Raw genomic sequence first — 6,000 nt, 5'->3', positions numbered from 1 at the left:
CAGGGTCACAAAACAGCTCAATGCAGAACTGATTAATACTGTAATTTTTAAACCTCTCCGGGGGCCCCTTTGCCATCTGCGTAGGCCACTTCCCTATAATGGCCAACCTGTTAGACAGCCATCAGGGCTATGTGTGCTTAAAGAACACATCTGTTTAGAGAACAGTAATCATTCTCTTTCAGTACCTAGGGCATATTTATTAAATACAGTCAGCGGTCTGTGCCCCTGGTTAGCACGTGTTGCTCCTTAACAGATGTGAACAGGCAGCTAGTTCTCTGGTACAGCTTGCTTCCTATTTAACACCTTCTAGGGTTGCTGGCAGAGAAAGTGAACAAGCCATCAGGCAAGAAGGGTCCAACACCTGCCCACTCCAGACTCCAGATCAGGATTTTTTTCCCCTCAAAGTAAAAAACTTGTTAAACATCATGGGCCAGATCTTGATCTGCTGTATATCAGCCGATTGACAGCAGTTGAGAATCTGGCCCCTCTACTGTTCAAGAAAGCAGAGACAGTTCAGCATGCATCTGATTCTACACCCGTGGAAGTCAATGGGTTATTGACTTCAGTCGGTGCAGGATCAATCCTTATTTCAAACAGCTGTCTTGTTTGTTTTTACATTTTTGTTCTGGAAGTCATCAAACTTAAGGCCAGAAGGGACCACCAGATCACCTAGTTTCACCTTCTGTATATCATAAGCCACTAAACATCATCCAGCTCAACCCCCCCAAAACCAAGCCCAGAAACCAGAATTAGATCAAAGTATTACTGCCTTCAGGAGACTAAACTATTGTGCGCCACAGGCAGAGAACAAGAGGGACCAAGGTACACAAGTGCCCAAGGCCCCTGCAATGGCAGGGAATTGACTAAATGAGATACACCCAGCTGGTCCAAGCAAGTGACCCCACACCCCCTGCTGCAGAGGAAGCTGAAAACACTCAAAGCTCACTGCCAATCTGATGTGGGCAAAATTCCTTGCTGACCCCACATATGGTGATCAGTTAGACCCTGAGCATATGAGCAAGTCGCACCAGTGAGTAATACTTCACAAAATATTATTGACAGAACAATGACAGTCAGATGAAACAGACATGTTAGCTCATCTGCCTGCCAACACTGGATTGTTCCCTACAATCCATTCTCTAGTGCTTTGTCATAGTCTAGTATTAGTTGGGTTGGGTTTTGAGGTGGTGTGAGTAAGTTCTCTATTTTAATAAACCTCCTCCATAGCATGCACATACCAATTACACCCAACTTATTCACTGAGAACATTTAGGCATCACAGAGAAAGTGGGTCTTGAGGAGGGATTAGAAAAAAAACAGGCAGGGCTATGTCCCATATGCATCCTTTGGAGTTGGAAAGCTTAGTGTTTGCCCTGATTTTTCAGCCTGGAATGAAAAAGGATCAGTGTTCAGTGCTCGTGTGCAAACTAAGTCCCTTGCCACATAACAGAGAACTCTATTTCTGCTGTAAGGATCCTTCTGCAGTAGCTTTACCCTCCCTCAAGGAAAATATTTTATCAAAGTTTAAATAATTAAACAAATCGTATAACATGAAAAACTCAATCTGATCTTTAAAATGCATTATCTGAAGGAGCTGAGAAAATTCTTTCTACTGCTCAGCACTTTCCACTTTCTGTGCCCCATACTGACATTAACTAATGAATTACATAAAGGAAAGGGACCACCCTGCTGTATCCCAGAACCATCGGATGAAGAAGAAACCAGTTACATCAATCTCTCCAACCAGTATTACCACAGCTGGGGGCCAGGTTCCTTCAGAGTAAACAAGGGAATGCAGAGAAGGAAACAAAGCCCTTTTCATTAAACGGAGCTGGTTTTGTAAAGGGCAATTCATTCACACAGGGGCTCATTCTGCTTTTAGGCAAAGGGTAGGTTTCACTTAGTCCATTTAAGGACCAAACGCAGCCCTGAGGTAATCAAGTGTGGTTCCTTCCAAAAGACTGAATTTAGCTCTCTGGGATTCTTGTAAATGGGGAACTCGACAACCTTAAGCTACTGCTGTCTCTGCTGTAGATGCAATATTCAGTGTAAGACTACAAGGAAGACCATAAAGAAGCTGGGGGAGCAGTTCTATAAGGCCCAATCCAGAGAGCTCAATATGGTCACTGATTTATCAGGTTCTTTTCCAAAGCAACTCCCAAAGCTACCCAAATATAGAACTTCACTTGTCTCTGTTCAGACAGCCTCTAGAAAGAAGAGCATGAGCCACTTGAGACAACATCTCCAGTTAGTGTCTGGAACAGCTACAGGGGGGCTGTTGTGCTTTACGGTCAAATCCAGAATTAATTCCCCCATTGTCTGGCCGGCCACAGCACCCCTAAAATCTCACTGAGGTCCAGTCACCTGGTGTTTGCTCATTTGAGCTTCCAGTACTCCAGCAAAGGGGAAACCATGCAGGATAGCCACTGCTCCCCCTGCTGCAGTTAGTTTGGCCGCATGTCGGCATGTTTTCCACTCCTTTGCTCCCTTTCCATGCCATGCCAGGGCCCTAAATAGCCAGTTCTAAAGGCATTTATAAAATGTGATAAGAATGTAAGAGCTGCCATACTAGGTCAGACCATGGTTCAGCTTTCCCAGTATCCTGTCTGCGGCAGTGGCTTGTACCAGAGCTTCAGGGGGAGTGTACAGAACAGGGCAATTATAGTGTAATAGACTTTAAGGCCAGAAGGGACCATCATGATCATTTAGTCTGAGCTCCTGCACATAGCAGGCCACAGAACCTCACTCACCCACTCCTGTAACTTCTGGCTGAGTTACTGAAGTCCTCAAATCTTGATGAACGGACTTAAAGTTACAGAAAATCCACCATTTACTCACATTCAAACCAGCAAGTACCTGTGCCCCATGCTGCAGAGGAGTGATTATGGAGTGATTTACCCGTCTTCCACTCCTGACTTCTGGCAATTAGAGGTTTAGGGTCATCCTGAGTGTGGGTTGCATCCCTAAGCATCTTGGCTAACAGCCATTGATAGACTTGTCCTCAATTAACTTATCCAGTTATTTTTTTAACCCAGTTATACTTTTGGCCTTCACAACATCCCATGGCAATGAGTTCCATAGTTTAGTACTTTTTGTTTGTATTAAACCTGCTGCCTGTTTCATCAGGTGACCCCTGGTTCTTGTGTTGTGGGAAAGGGTAAATATCACTTTTCTATTCACTTTCTCCACACCATTCATGATTGTATAGACCTCTATCATATCCCCCCTTAGTCACCTCTTTTCTAAGCTGAACAGCCCTAATCTTTTTAGTCTCCCCTTGTATGGAAGCCGTTCCATACCCTTGATTGTCTTTGTTGCCCTTCCCTGAACTTTTTCCAGTTCCGCTATATCGTTTTTGAGATGGGGCAACTAAATTGGACACAGTATTCAAGGTGTGGGCACACCATGGAGTTATATAGTGGCATTATGATATTTGCTATCATATTTTCTATTCCTTTCCTTATAGTTCCTAACATACTGTTAGCCTTTTTGACCACTGCTTAAAGTATTTGACAATCTCCCTTGAATGATCCAAGAATGTCCTGGAACTACAAACTTATCAAAAAGCCCTGGAAAAAGTCCAGGAAGGTAGGCCTGTGCAGCAGATCTCCCGGGAAGCTGAGGTGATGGAATCCTCCCCAGGGAAAGGAGCACCAGGTCAGCTGCTACTTTAGCTCGTGGGCTGCAGTAGTAACCCACTATGGGCCCTTCCTTTCACCCCCTTTGCAAGAGTTTAGGCCAGCGATTCCACATTGTTGTGAAATCATTGGCCCTTTCCCCACTATCCTCCTCCTCTGTGCCCAAAAATCCTCCCTGCTGTTCCCCAAGCTGGAGGGGTGCAGATTCCTCCATGTGGCCTCTGTACTGCCCACCTCCTCCCGGCCCCTGCAATGGAACCATATGGTTCTGTTTAACTAGGACCACCTGCTTCCACAGAAAAGGAGCCATATTCAACACCCAATAGCTCAATGTTTTTTTCTTGCAAGACCAAGACAATGTACTGATAACTGCTGGGTTATTACAGTTAGAGAGGAGATAGCAAGGAAGAATTATATCGCTGTGTCCTCCTCTCATCCCTTGCCTCTCAGAAGCTGGCCATTGAGAGATAAAGAATAAGCTATAGGTTCTGAGGTAATAGAGAGTGGGGTCTGGAAAAGCTGGGTGTTAAAGCTGATTTTGGAGGGATTAACTGAGAGTGCAAAACAGAGAACAGACTTGGAGTGAGAAGTGACACGATTTGGAATAATGATTAATCACAGCCTGTCGCGCCCCCCCCCCCTTCACCATCATCTCTCATTCACTATCAAGCTGTTGATGCTCACCTCCAATCAGCCTCAATCACACATTTGTTACATTTTCAAATGGGCACCTTCGTGCTTTCTCCCATGCAACCCCACATACTTGGGAAAAGCTCCCTGTAAACATCTGCAAAACGAACTCATTAGCCTCCTTAAAGTAATTAGCCTCCTGAAGTAATATTTACCATGATGCCTACAAAAAGCTTGATAGTGGCTGGTGCACTCAGACCACTGCCTAGCACACTGACCAGTGCCTCATAGTTTCCTTGTCTGTCTGTCTATTTCCATCTGTTGTCTTTTGTCTGATACTTAGATTGTAAACTCTTTGGGGGCAGAGACAATCTTTTTGTTCTGTTTGTACAGTGCCTAGCACAGTGGAGTCCTGGTCCCTAACAATGGCTCTTAGGCATACAGTCATGTAGATAATAAATAATAATTCTTATTTATATAGTGCTAGTTGGAGAGCAGCCATCCTGACCAATGCTGCAGGGATTGAACTAGGGACCTTCAGACCTAAAAAGTTTAAGTTGATATAGCCTGAGCTAAAGAGCCTGGCTTTGTAGTAGAAGCAGGGCTGTCATATACTAATATCCTCTATGGATTGGGCATAGAAGGGACACATAGGTAACATCAGCACTGTGCTGAGTCCTTTCAGACATGTGGCCTCTAATTCTGTGTGACTTAATTTCACTGCCTAGGGCCTGATTTCGAGAAGTTCTGAAGCTCTCATTGACTTCAACTGGAGTTGTAGATGCCTAGCATCATCTGAAAACCAGGCCCTAGCTGTCTAGAAATGTAATCACACAAACTTAACAAAAAGAAAAGGAGTACTTGGGACAGCCATCTTTGAAAACCAGGACCCATACAAACACAAAAGAAGGGATGTGAAATGACAAAAACTGGGGACTGAGCTGGGACGTTTAGCACACAGTACCTCTGTGATTTTTCACTGGTTTCTTTTTTTCTCAATTGTCTAGTGTCTTAATTCCCATCTGAAGGAAGTTATTCTGGAAAACCATGTATTTTAAGGAGAGACATGAAGGACAAAGGGATGGAGGAATGGCAGTGAGAGCCTGGTTAAAGGAGCTGTGTGAAAGAGCTGAGAGAAGGAGAAAAGAGAGAATAATATACTGAAATCAATGGCACAATGTGTCACAGAGGCAAAAAATACTTCATTGGTGTTCAGAATTGCAAGTACAATATACATTTCAGGAGACTGCATTTGTGAAAGATATTCTGGCATTGCAAATGGCTCATTTGAAATATTGTTTTGAGTCTGGTCATCAAATTATTAGAAGAATAGTGCAGAAATCAAAAAGGGGAACAGAACTGATTCATAGGTGCCTTCTAATGAGAAAAATAGCCAGACTTGGCCTGTGCTACAGAGAAAAAAAGAAACTTAAAAAGTTCTCCTCAAAGTATAAGAAGCCTCCGGGAAATGAGCAGATTGATACCACTAAGTTGTTTGAGATAATAACTACCTCCCAAGAACAAAAACAAGGTTTGAGGTTAAGGAGGAGACTAGCCTACAAGCAATTTATACAGAATGGCTAGCAAACAGAACACATTGCATATTGTCAAAGGCAAGAATAGAAGCATGCAATGTCAATCAGTTATTTTATTTTATATCTTTGGTTCAAGGAAAACAGAAGGCACAGCTACTAGCTAAATTTGGGGACATAAGATGACATATGGGTTGCTT

Source organism: Lepidochelys olivacea, assembly GCF_965140295.1.
Source record: "Lepidochelys olivacea isolate rLepOli2 genome assembly, chromosome: 1".
Lineage (NCBI taxonomy): Eukaryota > Metazoa > Chordata > Testudines > Cheloniidae > Lepidochelys > Lepidochelys olivacea.
This window is presented reverse-complemented; position numbering follows the sequence as displayed.